At 46.6% G+C, this 25,119-nt stretch overlaps 1 protein-coding gene across 1 annotated transcript in view; it reads left to right on the plus strand.

Moving 5' to 3' along the window:
• Positions 1–565: 565 nt before the first annotated feature.
• TAF1D (TATA-box binding protein associated factor, RNA polymerase I subunit D) overlaps positions 566–25,119 on the plus strand; it is an 89,675-nt gene continuing 65,121 nt past the window's right edge. Inside the window, exon 1 of the transcript XR_003939920.1 lies at positions 566–685. The gene's annotated coding sequence lies outside the window, so the exon portion shown is untranslated. The remainder of the gene's footprint in view (positions 686–25,119) is intronic.

Raw genomic sequence — 25,119 nt, forward strand, 5'->3', positions numbered from 1 at the left:
TTCTGGTCAGCTGTGTGTCCTAAGCCACGAGAGGCGTGTGCAAACACGTCACGTGCAACTTAGTGTTTCTGGTCACACTATGCTGCTGTGTGTCTAAGCACGAGAGGCGTGTGCAAAATGTCACGTGCAACTTAGTGTTTCTGGTCAAACTATGCTGTGTGTCTGTAGTAAGCCACATGGCAGAGGGAAATCGGGTCGCTTAAAGCGAGTCAAATAGTTTTTTCTGTTGCCTTATTTCAAACGCTCTTTTGAAGCCATTGTCGCTAGTTAGCAGTGTATTTGAATACTATTCAGTCGCACTGTGCCATTTTGTATGCTAAGTACTTTGTTCGTGCTGCTGGTTTTTATCTTCTGATGTGCAATCTCCACCCACCCACTTATTTCCCAGGCAGACGCACTTGGTGGTGGGCGCGATAGCGTGGCAGGGCTCCCAACAAGAGGTTGGTTGAGGTTTTCTTCAACCTCCTTGTTCCCAGTCCCAAGGAGGTTGAACAAAACATCAGACAGCTTTCCTACTGGCTGCGTCCGTCCGGACTCCCGCCTGCAACTTCCTGTTTCCGGTAAGTTAGACTGAGGTGACTCTCGTCTCGTGCATGCCTCCTCCTCGCGCTCTTCGGCCTCAGGGAGAGGAATTTTATACGCGGAGGAACAGCACCGCGGCAGAAGGAAACCTGCGTGATTGCTGGTGGGTATTTTTGCTGTGAGTTTGATGGGGGGGGGGTTGTTGAATAACGTAGAATTGGCGGACCACGGGCAGGGTAGACTAACGCTAAAGAAAAATGGATGGCAGACCATGTGGAGGGGGGCAGGTGGAAGATCCTCCCGGATTCCATTACAAAACCTTTAAAAGTTAATTTCTTTTGTCCACTCGTTTAGATACGGATGTTTTATATATATTCTCCGATTTTTTTTTTCTTTATAAAATGCGTGTGAGGAGTGGGGCTCGGCCCGTGAGGCTAGCTGAATGCGACCTCGGAAGTCATCGCCTGATAGCGCGTAGAATGGCGACCTCCACGCGCCAGTCAGGGTTGCCAGGTGGAATTTTTTTTCCCCCCAATCCAGCACCAGGGTTGCCAGCTGGGGAAAAATTTTCCAGCCCGAAAACAGCTGTAAACCCGCCCAAAAACGCCCGTAGCCAATCCCCGTCTTCCGTGTCACTAACCCCGCCTCGCACGTCACTAACCCCGCCCCACGTCACGAACTCCGCCTCCCTCATCACTAGCCCCGCCCCCTACATAATCCCTGATGTCAACCCCGGCCTGAAAGGCTTCTATTGGTCCAATTTGGACCAATAGAAGCCCCGGAAAAGCTTATTGGACCAAATTGGACCAATAGAAGCTCCGGAAAAATCGCCGAACTCGCACAGCGGCGACGGAAAACCGCATCCCGCGGCCGGCGAAATTTTCCCGCCGCCGCAGGCGAAAACCCCCCAATTGGGCGGTAAAACCGCCCACCTGGCAACACTGTCCAGCACAAAAACCACCCAACCCGCCCAAACTCAAACCCCGCCCCTGACACCCCCCACCCCGTGTCATTACCCCCGCCTCCCCCCGGCCCCCGCCTCCCACGTCACTAACCCGCCCATAATGTCACTAACCCCGCCCAAAAACGTCACTAAACCCGCCCCCCGCGGCCGAAAAAGCCGCCCAAAAAAACCGCCCTGAAGCCCAAAAAGCAGCCCAAAAAACCGCACCCCCACGAGCAAAAATTTCCTGCGGCGGGTCGCGGAAAAACCGCCCAATTGGGCGGTAAAACTGCCCACCTGGCAACAGTGGTTGCCAGGTGGAAAATTTTTTCCCACCCAAACTAGCCTAAATCCAGGCCCAAACTCAAACCCCCCCCCCACCCCCGCCGTCATCGGCCCCGCCTCCCTAATCATCGGCCCCGCCCAAAACGTCACTAACCCCGCCCAAAAACGTCACTAACCCGCCCCCGCGGCCGAAAAAGCCGCCCAAAAAACCACCCTGAAGCCCAAAAGCAGCCCAAAAAACCGCAACCCCCACGGGCAAAAATTTCCTGCGGCGGGTCGCGGAAAACCCCCAATTGGGCGGTTTAAAACTGCCCACCTGGCAACACTGGTTGCCAGGTGGAAAATTTTTTCCCACCCAAACCAGCCTAAATCCAGTCCAAAACCCCAACCAAACTCAACTCCCTCCCTCCTGACACCCCCCGTCATCAACCCTGCCGTCATCGGCCCCGCCTCCTAATCCTCGGCCCCGCCCAAAACGTCACTAACCCCGCCCCCTGCGGCCTAAAAAACGCCCAAAAAGCAGCCCAAAAAACCGCTACCCGCCGCGGGCAAAAATTTCCCGTGGCGGGTCGCGCTAACTGCCCACCTGGCACACTGGCCTACGTCAGTTTTGGGCAGAGAGTAAGTGCGGCTGCGCTGAATTGTTGAAGGGAGGAGGAAGAGGACCATCTTGAAGAAACCTGAGTAGTGGTTAACAGGAGGCTCATACACTCCCACGGAAACCCCACAGAAGCTATTTTTGGGCTAGATGCGCAAAACTTAACGAGGCAGCAACGTGGGTTTTAAACTGGTTCTAGCCAGTTTAACGCGCAAGTAGTAAAGCGGGACATACACAAAAGGGCATTAGCAGGGCAACGAAAACGGAATGCAGATGAGCAAATTAGTATTATAATGTGTATGTGATGCACTACCGATGTCCGATCCCCTTACCGTGGAAAACCTAACGGGAGGTCTGCACCTCTCATTTTATTTTTTTATTTTATTTTAGTTACATTTGTACCCCGCGCTTCCCACTCATGGCAGGCTCAATGCGGCTTACGTGGGGCAATGGAGGGTTAAGTGTCTTGCCCAGAGTCACAAGGAGCTGCCTGTGCCTGAAGTGGGAATCAAACTCAGTTCCCCAGGACCAAAGTCCACCACCCTAACTACTAGGCCACTCCTCCACTCCATTGGTGCTGCTGTGAGGGAATCGGAAGGGGAAAAAAAAAAAACGTACAAAACCTTAGTTGTGGGTTTTTTTTGGCTATTTTCCTGCCCAACCTCCCCAGAAAATTCTTGCAGAGCTGAACACCACCTATAGCGAGTTCAAAAAACATCTGAGAAGGACGACAGTCTGGAAAAAAAAAATGCTCGTCAGGGACGTACTTCTAAAGTGCCTACATGGACGTCCTTCACTCACAAAAACAAAAAAGGACGTCCCTGACGAGCACTTGGACGTTTGCAGTTTTGTACTACTACTACTTAACACTTCTAAAGCGCTACTAGGGTTACGCAGCGCTGTACAGTTAACAAAGAAGGACAGTCCCTGCTCTAAGGAGCTTACAATCTAATGGACAAAATGTGCAACCAAATAAATTGGGGCAGTCTAGATTTCCTGAATAGTGAAGGTCTACTAATTTTAATCATTGCTTTAAAAGTTGAATGAAGGAGCTTAGAATTGTCCCCCTTCCTCATTGCTAGTTGGAGCTCCTTGAGAGGGCTAATGGACGATAGTGAGGCCCCCTCCCCCACGGCCTCTCAGCCAATCACAGTGCGTGTAGCTGACACCAGTGACAGCTAAACGTGCTGTGATTGGCTGAGGGGCCTGGAGGCGGGGCATAATCGAAAGGGATGTCCAAATAGTCCTCGCATGTCCCGCTTCTCTCCAGCGGTGGTCGTAAGAAAAACGTGTCCAAGAAGGAAGCCTATCAAAAAATCTGTAGGGGGGGGGAAAAAAAAAGTCCCATTAGGGACAACCTTTTTTTTATTTTTTTTTATTTTTGATGTGAAGCCGTCTTTGGCATGCGCAGAGCAGCCCATATAACGATTGGCTGCTTTGTGCATGTCCAGCTAGCTGACTGGCTTCCAAGGAAATCGCATGCAAATGAGCTAACAGCGAGAAGCTCATTGCATGCGATTTCCTTCATGCATGCCCTTTCCTTACCGATTCGCTAAGGGATCGGTAAGGAATGGGCTCTTTACATGGCGTTAATGCATCTAGCCCTTTGTCCCGTGAGATTCTCGTAAACCCCGTTTTCTCCGGTGTCCCGCCCTCCTCTGACGCAACTTCCTCCTCTGTCCTCTCCCCCTTTGCAAGGCGAGGGATGCTTCGGGAAGAGAAGCTGGAGATGGGGTACCAGAGAAGGAAAGCTGCAGGATTGTGGTGGGCAACTTCTGGTATCTTTGTTCTTGACTTAGAAGAAGGGGCACGTAGAGGGTAGGTTAAAGGGTGTGAGTACTGGAGGTTGGGCTACTCTTGGAGTGATAGTGTAGTTGGGTTAGTTTAATAGGAGAGGTAAAAGTTGGGGGGGGGGGGCTGGTGATAGTTTGAAGAGGAGGGAAGGTGGTTGATATAGTTGACATTTGGGTTTGGAGGAAAATTAATTAGCAAGTTTCAAACTGGGGTTGTAAGAATTTTGTGTTGTGACTGCATAGTATAGAGAGGAGTTGGTAAATATTCTGAATTACTGCCCAGTGCAGAATTTGTGCAAAATTCCCCATCTTGGCAGACTCACAAATGTGTTTTTATGACTGAGACCGTTGACCAATTTTGTAGCCGCCTCTGGACTGACTCCAACCTGTTTATATCTTTCCGTAAGTGCGGTCTCCAGAATTGCACACAGTATTCTAAATGGGGCCTCACCAGAGACTTATACAAGGGCACTATCGCCTCTTTTTTTTTTTTTCCTGCTGGTATTTCCGTCTCCTTATGCACCCGACAATCCTTCTGGCTTTCCTTTCTACTGTTTGGCCATCTTAAGGTCATCAGACACAATCACCCCCAAGTCCCGCTCTTCTTTTGTTCACAGAAGCTCTTCTCCCTATACTGTACTTTCCCTCGGGTTTTTGTGACCCAAGTGCATGACCCTGCATTTCTTAGCATTAAATCTAAGTTGCCGGTTTTTGGATCATTCTTCAAGCTTTACCAGATCCTATCTCATGCTATCCACTTCTTCTGGGGTGCCTACCCTTTTACAGAGTTTGGTATCATCCACAAAGAGACAAACCTTACCAGACAGCCCTATCTTGTCACTCACAAAGATATTAAAGAGCCAGCCCAAGGATCAACCCCTGTGATACACCACTTGTAACATTGTTTTCCTCAGAGCAAACTCCATTTACCAATATCCTTCTGTTGACCGGTTTTTAACCCAGTCAGTCCCATACCGAGGGCATTCAGTTTACTTATCAGTCGCCTGTGCAGAACCGTGTCAAAGACTAGCTCTCCCCACCCGCTCCCAGGCACAATCTATTTTTGTGTTTAAACATTTTTATTGAGAACAGAGAGAGAAAATTGCATACAACAAGAACGAAGCCATCATTTTGTCAATATAAACAAACACCTGAAATTATATAGAAACCCAGAAAACTGAAACCATCCCAGAAGGGTGGGCTCTGGATTGATCCTTTGGGATTATCAGGTAATTAACTCATTTTTTTTCCATTACGTCCCAAGGAAGAGTCCAGATAAGTGAGATGTACAAAGACGACCCTTAAGAAGGGAGTGACTGTGATATCCCTGCAGTGAGAACCGTGGCCCCGAAGGAAGCATCTACTTGAGAAGACACATCAAAACGGTAATGCTTAACAAAGGAAAGAGAAGACCATGTCATTGATTGACAGATCTCTGCCAACAATATTACCCTAGACTCTGCCAAAGAAGTTGTCAAAGACCTTGAAGAAACCTTGACATGCATGGGAGCAGATCTACTCATCAGAACGTAAGCTGAAGAAATAGCCTCCTTAAACCATTGAGCCACTGTCACTTTGGAGGCCGGCAACCCTTCCGGGGTCCCGCAAAGAGCACAAAAAGATGAGACCGCCTGAAATCATTGGTAGTGGTAAGGTGGTGCATAAGGACGTGCTTCACATCTGACAAGTCACAGGGAAGTGTATTCTGCAGAACAGACCTCCCTGGAAATCCGGGATCCTGCAAAGAGGACAAAAAGATGAGACCGCCTGATATCGCAGTTAGCGGTAAGGTAGCGCATAAGGACATGCTTCACATCCAGCAGTCGCAGGGAAGCATATTCTGCAGAATAGACCTCCAAGAAACAGTCTGACATGAAAAGGAGATGCAATTTTCGACAAAAAGGACAACTGTCCGTATGGAAACTCCCGAGTCAGAAAAGTGGAGAAAGGGATTCCTTGTAAAAGAGAGCTTGAAGCTCTGAAATTCTGCTGACGAAATGGCAACTAGAAATACTGCCTTTAAGATCTTTGATAGTTGCCAAACAAGATGCTCAAAGGAGGCCGACTGAAGAGCCTAAGAGCCACGAAGACTCTATTTACATAAGTACATAAGTATTGCCATACTGGGACAGACCAAAGGTCCATCAAGCCCGAATCCTGTTTCCACCAGTGGCCAATCCAGGTCATAAAGACCTGAAGTTCCCAAAAAAGTACAAAATATTTTATGCTGCTTATCTCAGAAATAGTGGATTTTCCCCAAGTCCATTTAATAATGGTCTATGGCCTTTTCCTTTAGGAAGCCGTCCAAACCTTTTTAAAAACTCTTCTAAGCTAACCGCCTTTACTACATTCTCTGGCAACAAATTCCAGAGTTTAATTACACGTTGAGTGAAGAAAAATTTTCTCCGGTTCGTTTTCAAATGTACTACTTTGTAGATTAATAACATGCCCCTAGTCCTAGTATTTTTGTAAAGCATAAACGGACGCTTCACGTGTACCCATTCCACTCCACTCATTGTTTTATAGATCTCTATCATATCTCAGCCGCCTTTTCTCCAAGCTGAAGAGCCGTAGCCACTTTAGCCTTTCCTTATAGGGAAGTCGTCCCATCCCCTTTATCATTTTCGCCGCCCTTCTCTGCGCCTTTTCTAATTCCACTATCTTTTCTGAGTTGCGGCAACCAGAATTGAACACAATATCCGAGGTGCGATCGACCATGGAACGATACAAAGGCATTATAACGTCCTTATTTTTGTTTTCCATTCCTTTCCTAATAATACCTAACATTCTATTTGCTTTCTTAGCTGCAGTAGCACACTGAGCAGAAGGTTTCAACGTATCATCAACAACGACACTAGATCCCTTTTCTTGGTCAGTGACTCCTAATGTGGAACCTTTGTATGAAGTAGTTCCTCTTTCCCACATGCATCACTTTGCACCTGCTCACATTAAACGTCATCTGCCATTTAGACGCCCAGTCTCATAAGATCCTCTTGTAATTTTTCACAATCTTCCCGCGATTTAACGACTGAATAATTTTGTGTCATTAACAAATTTAATACCTCACTAGTTACTCCCATTTCTAGGTCATTTATAAATATGTTAAAAAGCAGTGATCCCAGTACAGACCTCTGGGGAACCCCATTAACTACCCTTCTCCATTGAGAACCCTGACCATTTAATCTTACTCTGTTTTCTATCTTTTAACCAGTTTTAATCCACAATAGGACAGTACATCCTATCCCATGACTTCAATTTCCTCTGGAGTCTTTCATGAGGTACTTTGTTAAACGCCTTCTGAAAATCCATGTACACAATATCAAGGGCTCACCATTATCCACTTTTGTTCACCCCTTCAAAAAGGTGGAGGAGTGGCCTAGTGGTTAGGGTGGTGGACTCTGGTCCTGGGGAACTGAGTTTGATTCCCACTTCAGGCACAGGCAGCTCCTTGTGATTCTGGGCAAGTGGTTCCCTTCCTTCTGCACAAGTGAGCGTCTTCAGGTTCAGTTGACCTGGTTGTCCTGGAGTCCATGGCTTCCACCCTTGATGTGGTTCAGTGGCACCTTCTCAGCCGTTGGTCTCCTCTCTCGGAGGATTATACGATTCGAGTCCTGTGGTCAGCCCGTCTTCCAATCAGATGTGTTGGTGGTTGGGCCAGGAAACTCTCATGAGAGGGGTTCTGTTGACTCCGCCAGAATGGCGAATTATGACTACGGATGCGTCCCTCTCCGGCTTGCCTGGCTCTTCGGGACTTTCAGGATCTTCTCCACGGCTGCCCGATCGGGTTCTTTCGTACAATGCGACAGTGGTGGCGTATGTGAACAGGCAGGGGGGCACCAGGAGTGCTCCTCTAGCGCAAGAGGTGGCTCGGCTGCGCCAGTGGGCGGAGAGACATCTCTCTCTTTTGTCGGCAGCTCACATAGGGACGATGAATGCGCAGGCCGACTTTCTGAGTCGGCACAAGCTCAGTCCGGGAGAATGGGAGCTGTCTCCCTTGGCCTTCAGTCTGATAATGGATCACTGGGATCTTCCATTTTTGGATCTAATGGCGTCCAAGTACAATACCAAAGTGCCCTGCTTCTTCAGCAGGGGTCGGGACCTGCCTCGGAAGGGATCGATGCCCTTGTGCAACTTTGGCACCGGGGACTTCTTTATGCCTTTCCTCCATGGCCGATGGTGGGCGGGTTGCTCACTTGGATCGCCAGTTATCCTGGGCGAGTAATTCTGGTAGCCCCAGAGTGGCCGAAGCATCCGTGGTATGCGGATTTGGTTTGCTGTTCGGATCAGCCTCTCCGGCTGTCAGAGCTGGACGGAATTCTGATCCAGGGACCGATCGTTATGAAGGATCCCTCCCCATTTGGTCTTGGCCTGGGCCCTGAAAGGGCGAGGTTGAGACATAAGGGTATCCGGACACGGTTATTAACATAGTGCTTCAAGCTCGGAAATGTTCCACCTCGGTTAGCTTATGTGAGGGTGTGGGTGCACTTTTGAGTCATGGTGTTCCGGGCTCAGGGGTGTCAACAGCTTCGGCTTCCATGTCAGTTATACTCGCTTTTCTTCAGGAGGGTGTGCACAAGTTGCTGTCTGTTCACTCAAGGTTCAGGTAGCTGCGTTGTTCTGTTTCAGAGGGCGGCTACAGGGGGTGATGTGGTTCGGTTCGTCAAGGGCATGAACAGTTTGCGCCCACCCCACATGCCGGTAGTTCCATCATGGAATCTGAACCTAGTCCTTGAAGCTTTGCAGCAGCCTCCTTTTGAGCCCTTGTCAGGAGTTTCTTTAAAGGATCGCACCCTAAAGGCAGTATTTTTGGTCGCCATCTCTTCGGCTAGGAGAATTTCGGAGCTGCAGGAGCTTTCTTGCAGGGAGCCCTTTCTGCGGTTCACGGAGGCAGGGATGTCCGTTATGATGGTTCATTCGTCTTTGCCTAAGTTGATTTCTCGGTTTCATCTGAATCAGTCGCTACATTTGCCAGCTTTTCGCTGAGAGGATTATCCGGAGTGCTTTCGGGAGCTTCGATGTTTGGATGTGCGACGAACTCTTAAGTATTGGAGGTGACCAAAATTTTGTTATCCGGATCACCTTTTTGTCCTCTTTGGGGGGCACAGGAAGGGCTACATGGTCTCCAAGGCCACTATAGCTCGGTGGTTATGGGAGGCCATCGGCTCGGCTTATGTGGTGTTCGGCAGTCTAGTTCCTTTACAAATCTGGGCGCATTCTACTCGAGCTCAGGCTTCCTCTTTTGCTAAGTCCCGTTTGGTGTGTTTGGAAGAGATTTGCAGGGCAGCAACTTGGGCGTCGGCTCATACCTTTACTCATCATTATCGAGTGAATGTGGCAGCCCGGCAGGATGCAGTTTTTAGTGTGGGAGTGATACCTTTACTCGTCATTATCGAGTGAATGTGGCAGCCCGGCAGGATGCAGTTTTTAGTGTGGAGTGATTTCTGCCGGCTTGGGTCTATCCCACCCTACTTGAGGACTGGTTTGGTACATCCCACAAGTCTCTGGATTGATCTGTGGGGGCAGTATTAAATCCTGGGTGCCAGAGTGCAGTTTCATGGTGACCTGGTTCCAGGGTTTTGTTGAGCCCTGAGCTAAGGAATATTGCTACTTTGTTTCCCCCCCCCCCCCCCAAGCTCCCTGTTCTTTACTTCCCCAGGTGTACCTCCATCCCCCTTAGTGAACAAAGCTACATATTCCCTCTCTTCTGATTCCAAGACAAACTGCACACATTGAGTGGTTAGAAAGTATTCCGCGAGCCATGTTCTGCATGCTTTCCCCACTTGTTTTTCTTTATGGAGCCTATGATTAGATATTTGCTGCCCAATTTTGAATAGGGCGTCTAGTTTGAAGAAAGGGTCTCCAATTCATGATGGTCAAACTTCATACTGTGTACAGCAGGAATGGTCATTTTGCAAAAAAGGGCAGTCTAACATGCTTTGCATTATGTAAGTTAGGTTTATCACCACTGAAGTTGAGTGGGGTGGGGGATCGGTTGGATGGGTCTACTGCAGCTCTTTTCATATTCTATGTCCAAGGGAAAGGAAAGCTTAGTAAATGAGGCCTATAATGCATCCCTGCAGGCAAACACAAAGAGCCAACAGTGCCGACCTTGCACTCTTGACCCACTCTTCTCCATCACTCTGCAAGCTAATCAGCCAGCCCCTAGCTTCTTCCTAATCCTTGTTCTGCAGCAGGAGCTTCCTCCTCTCTACTGTGGCCACTGTCAGAGCAGGATTAATAGGACTCGGTACTAGTGTGAGCTATGCAGAACAGCAACTGTCACTTTGGTCTCATCTTGTAAGACTAGTGCACATGTTCTGCAGCATGTGACTCAGACTCGTACAGAGCCATGGGCTGCATGAGGGATGACATTTCTGCCCTGGGAGCAATGGTCATAAAAAATCAAATCCAGGTGCCAGATGGAAATTTCTAGTTACTAAAATGACCTGGGATTTGTCAAGCCCTTAGGGTAATGTGAAAAATCCCCCCCCTCCTTTGATTTCCCCCTATTACTGTATATATGTCACACCGAATGGTTTCTGTTGATATTTGAACAAAATGTAATATTAGTCAAAGGGAAACTACGTAAACCCAGAACAGTTTCTAAATGTGCTTCATTTAGAGAACAAAGGAGCTCTTTTACAAAAGCTTAGTGTTAATGGAATCAGCACATTCTCAGTGATGCACATCCTATTTTATACTTATGAATCACATGCACTTAGCACATGAAACCCCCATATCACCACGTGAAATAGTAACTGGCCCCTAAACTTACTGGTTCCAGCAGTAATTGCAAACAAACGCTTCATGTAATTTGGTATTTCTTTCACATTGCTCTTGAGGAATCCTAGTCCAGTCTTTGTGGAGCTGCTTTAATTCAGATTTAGAGAGTTGCACAGGAATGGGATTTACAGGAATTCCCTCTAGGTCCATGGGAAGTCCATAGGGATGGGAGCTGTTCTTGCAGGGTTCCCATGGAAGCACTAGCCTTGCTGTCACCTACCTATCCAGGAGTGCCGTGGCTGCTACCTCCCCGCTTCACTTAGTGGGGAAAGTCTCGCCTGGGCTGATATAGGACAGGTCCAGGTGCCTCACTCAGTCCGACACACACAACAGGTCACCTGATCTATTGGTGCATTCTGGTGGCGACCTCCACATGCAGCACCGGTGGATCTTCTAGGCTTCTTCATGCACTGACTGTAGGGGGTTAGTATTGCTCGGAGACGAGTCCTCTTTATCTGAATTCTGCACTGCCGCAGCAGTACTCGGCCAGCAAGCAGTCAGCCGAGTAAAGAGCTGACCAGAACTTATTTTGTAGGTTCAATTCTTGGTTTGTCTGATGGGATGAGGATGCGGGGGAGGGGATAGGAATGAGAATTTGGGGATAGGGAATCTGACATTCACCGCAGCACAGTCTATAAGGCAATCAGTGTAGAGGATGGAGTACACCACAAATAATGTTCTCCTTTTTTTCTGTATGTTGGAGATCTCTGACCTTTTTAAATGTATTTGTCCTCACTCCTGACTTCCCCACTTGCTGGGAGATAAGGGGAAGAGCCTGTTTAAAAACAACAACAACAGAACAACCCCAACAACAAGAAAAACCTTACCCTTAGAGGCTTGGGGTAATTCATAAGTATAACTGCTGGGCGTGTCTTCTAATTCAGAGCGTTTTCCCCGTCTCTCCCACACATTGCACATGCTGCAGCCTTCCCATCTACCCAGAGTGTACGATAACCTCCGTCGGGTGACTGAACTTGCTGCTGGTGCTCCAGCTCCTGGGGCTGCAGTTCAGTTGCAGTTTGCTCCACTGCTACAGAGAATCTCAGGGGAAGAGCCTGCAGCAACCTCTGCTCCACACAGTCCACTCTTGTCTTTATATACAGATCTAGTGTACTGCAGGGGTTAGCGGGAATCCCATGGTTCCTACGTGGATGAACGCAGGTCCTGTGGGATTTCTGTGGAAGTGTAATGCCAGGCCAGCTTGCTTATCCTTTCCTTGTGTTTCTGAGCTAGCTTAGCAATTATAATAGCACTAAAAAAATTAATGGATATAGTTGATAGCATTGAATTCCCCATAAGCACTGAGAGGGGAAATTTAACATATGGTAAAATACTGGGACAGACCGAAGGGCCATCAAGCCCAGCATCTTTTTTTCCAACAGTGGCCAATCTAGGTCACAAGTACCCGGCAAGATCCCAAAAAAGTAGAAAACATTTTATGCAGCTTATCCTAGAAATAAGCAGTGGATTTTCCCCAAGTCAGTTTAATAATGGTCTATGGACTTGTCCTTTAGGAAGCTGTGCAGACCTTTTTAAAACCCTTCTAAGCTAACCGCCTTTACCACAGTTAATGAGTGGAGTGGAACGGGTAGAAATGACATCAACTGTGGTAAAGGCGGTAAAGTCTATAAAATAATGAGTGGAGTGGAACGGGTAGACATGACATCATTTTATAGACTTCTATCATAGCTCCCCTCAGCTGTTTTTTCTCCAAGCTGATGAGCTCTAGCAGCTTTAGCTCAAATCGAGTTACTTTAGTACAGGGGACGGGCTGGGATGGAGGAGATTTTAGTGGGGACGGATTAAATTTTGTCCCAATGCAACTCTCTAGTCTGCACCTCCATCAGCTTTGTGTCCTCCTTCCTAACTGGAGATCTGTTCTGCTGCTTCAGTTCAGTCTGGCAATGGCACTACAGGTCCTCCTTGTAGACTGTTGCTCTTATGTTTTTAATCATAGGTAGAATGTAATAATACACATTCTGCTTACTCATATAAAACCTACAACTGGATTCATTCACAGATATTTTGACCCCAGTGAAAGGGTCGCCAAACTAGAATTTTATTTCTCTAGAGGTTATCGATAGAAATCAAACAAAATAAAACATGGAAAAGAAAATAAGATGATACCTTTTTTATTGGACATAACTTAATACATTTCTTGATTTAGCTTTCGAAGGTTGCCCTTCTTCCTCAGATCGGAAATAAGCAAATGAGGTAGCAGATAGTATATATGAGAGAAACATCAAAGCATTACTTTGTGAATGACTGTGGGGTCTTGTGAAATGTTTTGGCATAGTTTGCAGATGGCTGTGTTACACGGGAACGTGCCCTTTTCTTTTTCCGTCTGTGTTGGAAGTTACTTTTGATCAACTTGTGTTTTAAATTTGGTGGCTGTCGGAAGGCCAGCACTGGTGGGGATGGGAATATCTCACAAAGGAAAAATATTCAACATAAAGGACTATTTTACATGCTCATCTTCCAATGTGGTATATATCATTCAGTGTAAGAAATGTAACGAAGGATGCTATATTGGAGAAACAGGCCCAGATGCTTAAGACAAGATTCAATCTACACAGACATCACATGAAAATAGCCGGTGCCAGTCAGGCCCCCACCCCTGTGGGCCAACACTTCACAAGACCAGAACACTGCACTAGTGATTTCACAGTAAGAATACTGAAAGGTAATTTTAAAACAATACAGGAACGTAAGACCTTTGAAATAAGAATGATTGAATATTTTGACACCCAACAAACAGGACTTAATAAGGATCTGGGTTTTCTAACTCATTATAAAACATAAAGCTGTATTTCTCTGTTTATTACCCTCCTTTCACCTACCAACACCCATTCTGTTAGAATATCAATGAAATGCTTTGATGTCCCCATTCATGCCCCCACCCTCCCACTCTGTCAGACAGTCAAAGTAAGGCTTTGATGTTTCTCTCATATGCTTATTTCCGATCTGAGGAAGAAGGGCAACCTTCGAAAGCTAATCAAGAAATGTACTAAGTTATGTCCAATAAAAAAGGTATCATCTTATTTTCTTTTCCATGTTTTATTTTGTTTGATTTCTATTGATAACCTTTAAGAGTGGACTAACACGGCTACCACACCGCTCTACTTATTTCTGTAGAGGAAACTTATGCTATTTTATTTCTTAAAAAGTTGGAAAACTCCCAAAAAGTACTTTTTTATTTTTTCTTTTTTCCCCCCCCTTTTTTGCATATGTTCACAATTGTTCTCCATGCAAGAAGCTTCATGTATCAAAGTGAAAATAGTTCAGTGACGGTGGGGGAGTGTATGAAAGATTTAACATGTCGTAATAGCTATTCTAGGGTATTTTATTTCATTGCTACTACTCATGTACTTTTCAGTGTAATACAAAAAATGAACTTCATACTTTTTTTTTTTGCGTTAACACTGAAATGCATACGAGTAATAAAAAATGAAATAAAGTACCTTAGAAATAAAAGCTAGGGCAATGAAAGAAAAATGCTGCAGGACAGAATTACTGAAAATGAAGGCATTGCACTGTTTTTAACAGGTTTATTTAGCTAAGTAAAAGCAGCCAACAGTGCTGGTTGCTGTTCATTCAGGTAAGACCTGCAGTGTCTTAATTTATAGCAGTTGTCCTGCAGCAGTAATTTCTGCTTGTTGGTAGAACTTCCCACAGGCCCTGCAAAATTTAACCTGTTTGTGTGCCTGCTCAGGGAAGGGCTCCAAAAAGACCACCACCTCTTGGGTGCTGTAACTCTTCAAACCACTGCACCACGTGAGGTGAGCCCCTGCCAGGACCCAAAGGAGTGTGCTCCAGTCTCGGCCAACAAATCAGCAGCAGCAGACCGTATGCATACACTACATACTGATCCAGCTGGTTAACCTCCTTCCTGTGCCGCAGGGAAATCCAGGCCCTCTCGTCTCTCCAGCCTTGGCCAGCAAGGCAGCAGCAGCATTTCTATTTATTTCATTTTATGTTATAGCAATGGAAAAGAAAGCCGAAGTTCAGAAACTTGTTAAGTCAAACAGTGATCGTATTTCATATACAAAAAATATGGGTAGGAGTGAAGTTTGGAATTTTTTTAAATTAATAATTGTTGATGGCAAAGAAGTGCCATTTGTTCTTTGCTCGAGATGCAAGACAGTTCTTGCTTGGAGATCACGTGATGGGACCAATGGCTTATGGGCTCACAAGGACTATTGTATAAACCGTATGCCTGCAACAAAGATTACAGCTATATCAGCCTTTTCTCTGTCAAATAATACCAACAAAGTACCTATGAACATCAAATCTGAGGTGGCAGACATTGTGGTCGCCATGTGTGCAACAGATGTCAGGCCTTTTTCTGTCGTTGATGGGGACGGATTCAGAAATTTAGCATCAAAGCTCATCTCCATTGGCGCTAAATATGGGAATGTTGACCTGGACCAAGTCATGCCCTGTGGTTCAACTGTCTCTTGTCATCTTGATGGCATTGTGGACAAAGAAAAGATTGCACTCGTCAACAAGCTAGCTGTAGTGTCACAGCTTGGAGTGACAATTGACCTCTGGAGATACAACCAAAGAAACTACATAAGTGTGACTGTACAGTACATTGATAATTGGCAAATTGAGTCATATATCTTGGCTACTCGATTACTGGATGAAAATCATACCTCTGAAAATATAAAATTGACAGTGAAGTCGATTCTGGATGAGTTTAGTGCTCAACGTCATGGCAATGTGTTCATTACAGAAAGTGCCAATAATATGAAGGCTGCCTTTCGAGAATACATGTGGATTGAATGTTCTTGTCATAATTTGAATCTCGTTTTGTCACACGGACTGCAGCATACAAATTTGGATGATACTGGTTTGCCACCTGAGGTAGCTAAACTTATTGATACCGTGAAAGAACTAGTGACATTGGCAAAAAGAACAAAAATTAACAATCATTTGGTAACAATACTTAAGCAATGTGTGATAACACAGTGGAACAGTGTGCTATTAACACTGAAATCAATGGTAACAAATTTTACAGATCTCCATACACTGAGCGCTGAGCCAGAATTTAATACAAAGTTTCTTCGTCTGCTGGCTGATATCAAGGAAGATTTGTTAGCTGATGTCATTCAAGTATTGGAACCAGTTGATATGGCTACAAAATGCCTCTCTACCTACAAAAGCCCTTCATTGCATCTGGTGTTACCTACGAAATAAAGCTGCAAAAGCAGTTCACATCAAAAAGATTCTGACAGTAGCATCATCTTACAACTGAAAACCCATCTGCTTAACATGCTGAATAGATACTTCATAGTTCAGCAGTTACATTGTACTGCAGCTTTGCTGGATCCACGGTTTAAACCAACTTGAAACATTGGCACCAACTGAATATGCACAAGCACTGTCCAACTTGAAAGAGATGGTGGATAGGCTGCCAGCAGCAGAAAATCCAGATGACTCATCTGCCTTGCAGCAACCCAATAAGAAGATGAAACTAGAGGAAAATTTCTTGGGAGACCTCTATTCTTCATCTTCTTCAAATATATCAGAGGTATTTATGTATTTTCTTTAGTTCAATACTTTTATTTGTGATGACAATATTACTTATTAAATACACCTTCCATTATGTAGCTTCCCACTATTCCAGAACCTGTGAGATAGTTGTGGAGATAGAAAATACCGAGGAGCTGGACTGGATGCCAAGAGAGATGTCTCTCAGATCAGATTTCAGTTCTGTATCTCCAGCAGGTGGGTGGACACACTTTTCTGACTCTGCTTCTGAGTGATTTGCTTCTGGTCCAGTTGGTCAGCTGGTCCCCAGTTGATATTGGCTTGAGTCTGTAGAGTTGTATCTAGAGGTCTTCAGATCTGTCAGATTTACTTTTCTTTCCTTCACCTGTTCCCTGTGGAACTCTCCTTTTCCAGCCCAACAACAACAAAAAAAGTGTGGGACAGAGTATCATTCATGAGCCTTTCTCATCTGTGGTAAGATTTCTGGAGACTGAGCTTGGGGGGAGCAGTCAGCACTGGTAAGTCCAACAAAAGTTTAACTGAGAACTGCTTGGAGGGCTGCAAGTTCTACTAGGTGCGGGGGTGGGATGTTGACTCACTGCTTGGGACATGTGCTGCCCTTCTGACAGTTGGGTTGAATGGCGACTCTCACCGAGGCAGTTAAGTGGTGGTCTGTGGGACCTGCCGGTGTTGTGGTGCATGCAAACCGGGAATCTCGTGGCGGCAGCATATCTTCAGATTTGGTGCATTATTTAAATATGCCAGGGTCTTCGGGCTCTCCGGCAGGGCTGATGCACAGTTTAATGCAGGAGAGCAAGGGACTGGGTGCTATTTTGTTGAGGCGGACTAGCAATGAGGAACAGCCTCTATTAGATCATGCTTGGAGCGCGGCTGTAATTTTGCAGCCCGAGGGCCCCACAGAGCATTTAGCTGCATTGGAATTTTTGTTTTCTCTGGAGTTTATATTGCTCTTATACCAGGCCTATGTACTGAAGCAGGGACAGTTAGAGTTGCTGCAAAGTACTTTAATGTCTCGCCCCACTGCTGCTCGGGCTCTTAAGAGATCTTTAGACCTCCAGGAGTGGGCAGATGAGGCTATCTCTTCTTCTCCCTACTTATCTGATGTGGTCTGTCTATTTGGAGGAGCCATTGTTGAAGGAGAGAGAGCTCTGAAAGTGCTGAGGTTATAGCCTGCAGTATGTCTTTTTCGCTGTCGTGGCATTGGACAGCGGTTGCAGCTTCAAACTCGTATCTAGTTAAACTTCCCTTTTGGGGCAAGTTGCTATTTGCAGAAGATCTCAGTAACTTGGTGAAAGAACTGGGGGGAAACTAAGTCACAGTGGTTGCCAGAGGATAAGCCGAAAGCCTCTGATTGCTGGCTTCAGGGGCTCTCGATTGCCAGCCTGGTTGTCAGCAATATGGTCAGAAGTCCACTTTCAGGCATGCCAATCTTCGTTTCATGCGGACAGGAAGCCCTCCTCTCATTCATCTAGAATGCCTAATGCCTCCAGAGCTTCACAGCGATGCAAGGCTGGTCCACTCTTCTCTTCTTCTGGTGGGAGGACATCTTCAGAAGTTTTTGGAGGACCAAAATCACATCAGACCAATGGGTTCTTGATATTCTTACAGAAGGTTGCAAGTTGGAGTTCGCTCCTCTCCTTCCTTCCTCTCCTTTTGCAGTCTTGTCAAAAGGGAACCAAGGAGGTTGAGGTTTAGGCCACTGTAGACTCCTTGCTGGCGCTCTGGGCCATTGTTGCAGTTCTCCAGGTCGAATGGAGACAAGGTTCTTATTACATAGTAACATAGTAGATGACAGCAGATAAAGATCTGTACGGTCCAGGTCCATCCAGTCTGCCCAACAAGATAAGCTCATTGTATATGGTACATTATATGTATACCTGTCCTTGATTTGTCCTTGCTGTTTTCAGGGCACAGATCGTAGAAGTCTGCACAGCACTGGCCAATTACCAGTGTTGCCACCCAATCTCCACTAAGCTTCTGTGGATCCATTCCTTCTAAACAGGATTCCTTTGTGTTTATCCCATGCATTTTTTAATTCTATTACCACTTTCATAACCACCCCCCACGGGAGAGCATTCTAAATATCTACCAACTTCTCCGTGAAAAAATAATTCCTAACATGAGTGGAGGAGTGGCCTAGTGGTTAGGGTGGTGGACTTTGGTCCTGAGGAACTGAGTTCAATTCCCTCTTCAGGCACAGGCAGCTCCTTGTGACTCTGGGCAAGTCACTTAACCCTCCATTGCCCCAGGTACAAATAAGTACCTGTATACAATATGTAAGCCACATTGAGCCTGCCATGAGTGGGAAAATGCAGGGTACAAATGTAACAAAAATAAATATTCCCGAGTCTGCCCCCCTTCAACCTTAACTCATGCCCTCTAGTTCTACAGCCTTCCTGTCTCCGGAAAAGGTTTGCGGATTAATACCTTTCAGATATTTGAACGTGTGTATCATATCGCTCCTCTTTCTTATTTTCTTCAAAGTATACGTGTTCAAGTCAGTAAGTCTCTCCTCGTACATCTTGCATCGCAAATCCCATACCATTTTTGTAGCTTTTCTTTGCACTGCTTCAAGTCTGTTTACATCCTTAGCAAGATGTGTTCTCCAAAACTGAACACAATTACTCCAAGTGGGGCCTTATCAATGACTTGTAGAGGGGCATCAACACCTTCTTTCTTTTGCTGGTTGTACCCCTCTCTGCAGCCTAGCATCCTTCTGGACACGGCCATACCTTGTCGCATTGTTTCTTCACCTTCAGATCCTCGGACACGATCACCCCAACGTCCCTCTCCTGAATCCAGGGGTTCAGTACACCATCTCAAATACTAATCAGTGGAGTCACAGGATTGGTATTTGAGATGGTGTACTAAACTCCTCGCACCGGGGACTCTCTCTTGGGTTAAAGCCGGTGAATTGTCGGACAGCATAAACACTACGATGGAATTGAAGATAAGTGGTTTATGGCTGTAATCACTAGGATTGTAAAAATGCAGGGATGATGTGATATTGACCTATTACAAACTGCATAAATAGTACCGATTGTGATTCTGTGCTCTAAGAAATACATGCACAGGTGTGTCACTGTGAAAGTAAAAAACGGTTTACAAGGAATACCGGGGAACACTGAGTAATTGTGGAGTTTTTTTGAGCCAGATGATGGTGCGCCGGGCCCATGCCTTACAGTCTGTTTCTGGGGTGGCTGGGTGGCGTTACTGAGGCTTTTTTCTCCACCACTACGTGTATGGTTGTGGTAAACTAGGTGACAGCTGTGGAGTTCATGGTTAATATACGAAGCAGTTGTTAAGCTGGGTTTTTGAGTTTCTGGATTAAATTTTAACTGCCAGATCCTTGACCATTCTTCTAATACTTGGAGATCCCTTCTCTTGGTTTCTACTCCTTACAGGGTATCCACCCTATTGGCTGTCTTTGTGTCATCCACAAACAGGCAAACTTTTCCTTCTGACCATTCCGTCTACTTCATTGTCCCAAAGAAGTGGGAGGCACTTTTCATCTGATCTTGGATCTCAAAGGACTAAACCGCTACCTCAGAGTGTCCTGCTTAGGCATGAAGACACTAAGGGCCAGATGCATCAACCAAACGTTAAAAAAATCTAAAACGTTAAAGTCCCTAACGAATTAAAAAAACGAAGGATGCACCAAAAAAAAAAGTCACACATGTTTGGTGCATTACTGTAAAGTACAATGCATCAAACCTGTGTAATCCCCGTCGGTAATCGGCCCCTAACGCATGCGCAGAGCAGCCAAGCGTTATGCTGGCTGCTCTGTGCATGCCACAAATGTCAAAACTACCAAAAAAAAAAAATCCCAAACAGGTTGCATGGATCGGGAGGGGGCAAAGGCGCTCATCAGGAGCGTCCTTCACAGATGGCCTTGCCCCCGCCCAAATTCGCCGCTGCTCCCCGCTTCCCCCCCTCCCCCCGCTTCAAAACCAAAATAAAAATCAAACTAACTTTTAAGGCTGCCCCGGCCCCCTCCCTTCCTGTCTCTTTCCCAGTCCCGCCTCCTGACATCCTCTGCCCCTCCTGGGGTCGTCGCTGCCATTCCCCTCCTCGGCGGGCCCAGGAGGAGAGAGACGCGAACGAGAAGACTGGGCGAAGGCATCAGCTGAGCTGTTCTTCTTGCCCGTGCAGCACCTTCACACAGAGGCAGAGGCGCTGCACGGGCCCGGTGGAGGGGGGGAATGGCGGCGACGACCCCAGGAGGGGGCAGAGGGGGCGGGGCACAGGGTGGAGGATGTCGGGAGGCGGGGCTGGGAAAGAGACTGGAAGGGAGTGGGGCCGGGGTAGCCTTAAAAGTTAGTTTGATTTTTATTTTGGTTTTGAAGCGGGGGGGGGGGGGGGAGCGGGGAGCAGCGGCGAATTCGGGCGGGGTGGGGCAAGGCCGTCCGTGAAGGATGCTCCTGATGAGCGCCTTTGCCCCCTCCTGATCCTTTTTTGTTGTTAGTTTCATTTTTATTTTAGGCAGAGGGAAACTGGGAGCTCACTTTTTTTTTTAAACACGATTTTTATGGTGCAGGGGCCAGCTGGGAGATGACAGCTCAGGCCTTAACGACAGGTCTGAGCTCACGTTAAATTTCTGATGGTAAGTGATTCGTTGCTATCGTCGGTATGGTTAGTGCATTCCGAATTGTCAACATTTCTGTGGTAGTTTCTCGTTTGCATTCCGGTTTCGTTAGCTGCTAGCTTCGTCGGAAAACGGCCTTTGCATGCTACGATTGAAAATTTCTTCGTTAAGGGTCAGTAAAGGGTCGTTAAGGTTTAGTGCATCTGGCCCTAAGAGCAGTCATATCCTCGGTTCAAGGGGGAAATTTTTTCACCGCCCTCGATCTCAAGGGAGCATATTTGCATATATACATATGGCCACCTCATTAGATGTTTCTATGTTTTGCAGTGCTGGGGCCATCACTTTCAGTTCAGGGCTCTGCCCTTCAGTCTTGCCACAACTCTGAGAGTGTTTACCAAGGTTATAATTGTGGTGGCGGTCTTCCTTTGGCGCCAGGGAATCAGACTTCATGACTGGCTTATTCGTGCATCATCCTATTCAGACAACATGGCGGCAATGGACAAAGTTGTCCGTCTTCTGCAGTTGTTGCATTGGGCAATCAGTTTCGAGAAGAGTAGACCAACTGCATTACAGACATGGAGTTCAGGTCGAAACTGGTTCAACAGATTTGTCAAGGAAGGCCCAGGGCTTGAGACATCTTCCAGGTTCTAGGGTCAGTGATGGCAGTTACGGAAGTGGTACACCATGGGCAAGGGCTCATGTGTGGCTGTTACAGGAATCTTTTCTCATCTGCTGGTCTCTGCTGTCACAGAAGTACGATCTTCATCTTTGGATGCTGGTTGCTAGACTGAGTATGCAGTGGTGGTTGTCTCCCAGGAATTGGACCGTCTGAGTTCCCTTTCTGATAACACAATGGGAGGTGGCGACAACTGACGCCAGCAAGTCAGGTGAAGGAGCTCATTATAAATTCTGTCTGGCACAGGGCACCTGAACAGAACAAGAATCTTGGTGACAATAAATCGCTTGGAGCTCAGGGCAGTGCGGGATGACTTACGCGATTTCACTCCCTTTCTGGCTGGGGCCCCGGTCCAAGTTTTGTCCGACAGAGCAACAACTGTGGCTTATATCGACAAGCAAGGCGGAACTCACAGTTGTCTGATGGTGGTGGAGGCAGCCTCCCTCATGAGTTGGGTAGCTCACATTGCAGGGTCCTTGAATATGGAGGTGGACTTTCTCAGCAGGCACTTGGACCTGGGAGAATGGGAACTATCCAGCTAGGGTTTCAGCTGATAGTGACTGATGGGCTTCTCAGCTTCTGGACTTGATAGCGACTAAATGGAATGCCAAAGTGCCCAAGTTCTTCAGCTGTTGGAAAGAACTGGGCTCTGGGGATCGATGCCCTACTCCAGCCCTGGCTGTAGACATCTACTGGATGTCTGCCCTCCATGATCCATGGTAGGCCACGTGTTGAAAAGGATCACGTTGCACAGGGTCAAATATTTCTCATAGCCCCGGATTGAATGTGGAGGCTGTGGTACGTGGACCTGATTCGACTGCTGGACAGGGGTCCATTTCATCTTCCGCAGGTATATGGCCTACTGAAGCAAGGTTCGGTGCTCATGGAGGATCCGTGCCCCTTTGGTCTCGCGGCTTGCCTGTTGAAAGGGCTCAGTTGAGACAAAAAGGTTGTTCTGATTCGGTCATTGTTATCTTGCTTCTGGTTCAGAAACGCTCTACGGCATATGCAAGATTCTGGAGGACATTTGAGGGCTGGTGTTCTGATTATGGACTCTTCCTCTTCTCTGTTCAGATCGTGCACATCTTAACATTTTTGCAGGCAGGCCTTCAGAAAGGGTTGGCGTTGGATTCTCTGAAAGTTCATGTTGCAGCTTTGGCCTGTTTCAAGGGTTGACTACAGAAGGTGTTTCTTGTGGGGAGCGGACTGCCTGCAGCCTCAGTTTCATACACTGTGTCCAGAATGGAACCTTTAATTTAGTCCTTTTGGCTCTTCAGAAGCCTCCTTTTGAGCCATTCCAGAAGTGCTCCTTGAAAGATCTTAATGCTAAAGGCAGCGTTCTTGGTGGTTGAGTTGGCATGTAGGGTTTTGGAGCTGCAGGCTCTCTTGTCAGGATCCCTTTCTTCGCTTTTTGGAGGCAGGGGTCTCCCTGCTTATGGTTCCTTCCTTTCTTCTGAAAGTGGTGGTATCTGTGTAGCTTCCGTCCTTTTTGCAGAGAGGATGAAGAGGCTCAGTATTCTTGAAGCTTCTTGATGTGTGTGGAGTCCTCATTAGATATATGAAAGTCACAAATGAGATTTTTTGGAAATTGGACAGACAGTTTGTGTTTTTTGCTAAACGGAGGCTTGGCCTCATGGCTTCCAAGCCCACAATTGCTAGATGGCTGAAGGAGACTATTATGTCGCCTTTTTGCTTGCGGAGAAGCAGGCTCCTTAGGCCTTGCAGACTCTTTCTACAAGGAGTACAGTGACATCCTGGGCAGAGATTTACTGTCTCTGGTTGATATTTGCAAGGTGGCGATGTGGTTGATTCTACATACCTTTACCAAGCACTACAGGGTGGATGTTGCAGTATGCTCGGAAGCCAGTTTTGGGCTTCCGTCCTCAGGACGGTGGCGCCAGGATCCTGCCCACTCTACGAATTGCTTTTGATCGTTCTACAGGTTCTGGAATAGTGGGAAGCTACGTAATGGAAGGAGAAGTTTGTTTTACCTGATGATTTTTCTTTCCATTAGTCCTTCCCACTATTCCAGAGGCCCACCCAAGGTTTTTGAGCTGTTTATTTGGTGCAAAAGTAATGGGTCAAATAACAGCTGTCGCTGTGCATGGTGCTTCCTGCATATAGCTTGCTCTCTACAAGTTGTCCAGAGATGAGAGGTCCACACATGTTTGCTGTTCTTGGTTTATTTATTTATTTATTGCATTTGTATCCCACGTTTTCCTACCTATTTGCAGGCTCAATGTGGCTTACATAGACCTGTTATGGCATTGCCATTTGTTTAAGGTGGTTCTGAATTTCTCCCTACTGCTTGTCTACGTAAATATTGAGGAGCTGGACTGGATGCCAAGAGAGATCTCAGCTCAGTTTTCAGTTCTCTATCCCCACCTGCTGGTTGATGGACACAACTGTCCCGAAGGTTCTGGAATAGGGAGAAGGACTAATGAAAAGAAAATTATCGGTAAGACCTAATTTCGCCATCAAATTTAAAACTTGTAGAACAGTAATTTTGTTTTACAATGCCATTTTTTCCCTCAGGTGGATGCATACTTGACTACTACTGATGAAATCACAGATGATATCTTATCTTACTGGAAGGAAAAATCAACAAAGTGGAAAAATCTTTCTGAAGTTGCCAGACGAGTCCTTGGAGTTCCTGCTGCCAGCACTTCATCTGAACAGTCCTTTTCATTGTCTGGGCATGTTCTTGAGGATAGACTATCACAGTTAGAACCACATACTGCAGATGGACTTCTGTTTCTTCACGGACTTAAGAAATAACTCCCCAGTAGATTTACGCTTTATCAATTTATCACTTTTAAATTTATGTATTTAATCTTGTATTTTTGATTCAACCATGATCTTATCAAATTAGCAAAATTGATTTTACATAAGTATGGTAGAATTATTCCAATCTAACAATAGCATTGCAGAAGACTGGAGGCCCCAGCTACATCACTGCATAGTTCGTGTGCACGGTCTGTTGCTGTAGCCAGTTGCTGCTGACTTGGCTGAAGCTAGAGAGATGAGGGAGTCCCTGGAATTCCCGGTGGCACAGGACAGGGTTGGCCAGTGATGTCGCAGGTTAAATTTTGCATGGCAGAGGATGGGGATTCAGTGCATTGAAGTGCCACATTGAGCCTGCAAATAGCAGTGGCGTAGCTACGTGGGGCCTGAGGGGGCCGGGGCCCCCGCAGATTCACCCCAGGACCCCCCCTCCCGGCGAACCCGCCCCCGCCTACCTTTACTTTTGCTGGCGGGGGATCCCACTCCCCGCCAGCCGATGTCTTCTCAGTCCTTCCTGCTCTTCAATTTGTAATTACGTGCAGGACGTCAGACTCAGAGAACAGTTCTGTTCTCTGAGTCTGACGTCCTGTACGTGCAGGACGTCAGCAAACAAATTGAAGAGCAGGAAGCGACTAA

The sequence above is a fragment of the Microcaecilia unicolor genome, chromosome 13 (assembly GCF_901765095.1).
Source record: "Microcaecilia unicolor chromosome 13, aMicUni1.1, whole genome shotgun sequence".
NCBI lineage: Eukaryota > Metazoa > Chordata > Amphibia > Gymnophiona > Siphonopidae > Microcaecilia > Microcaecilia unicolor.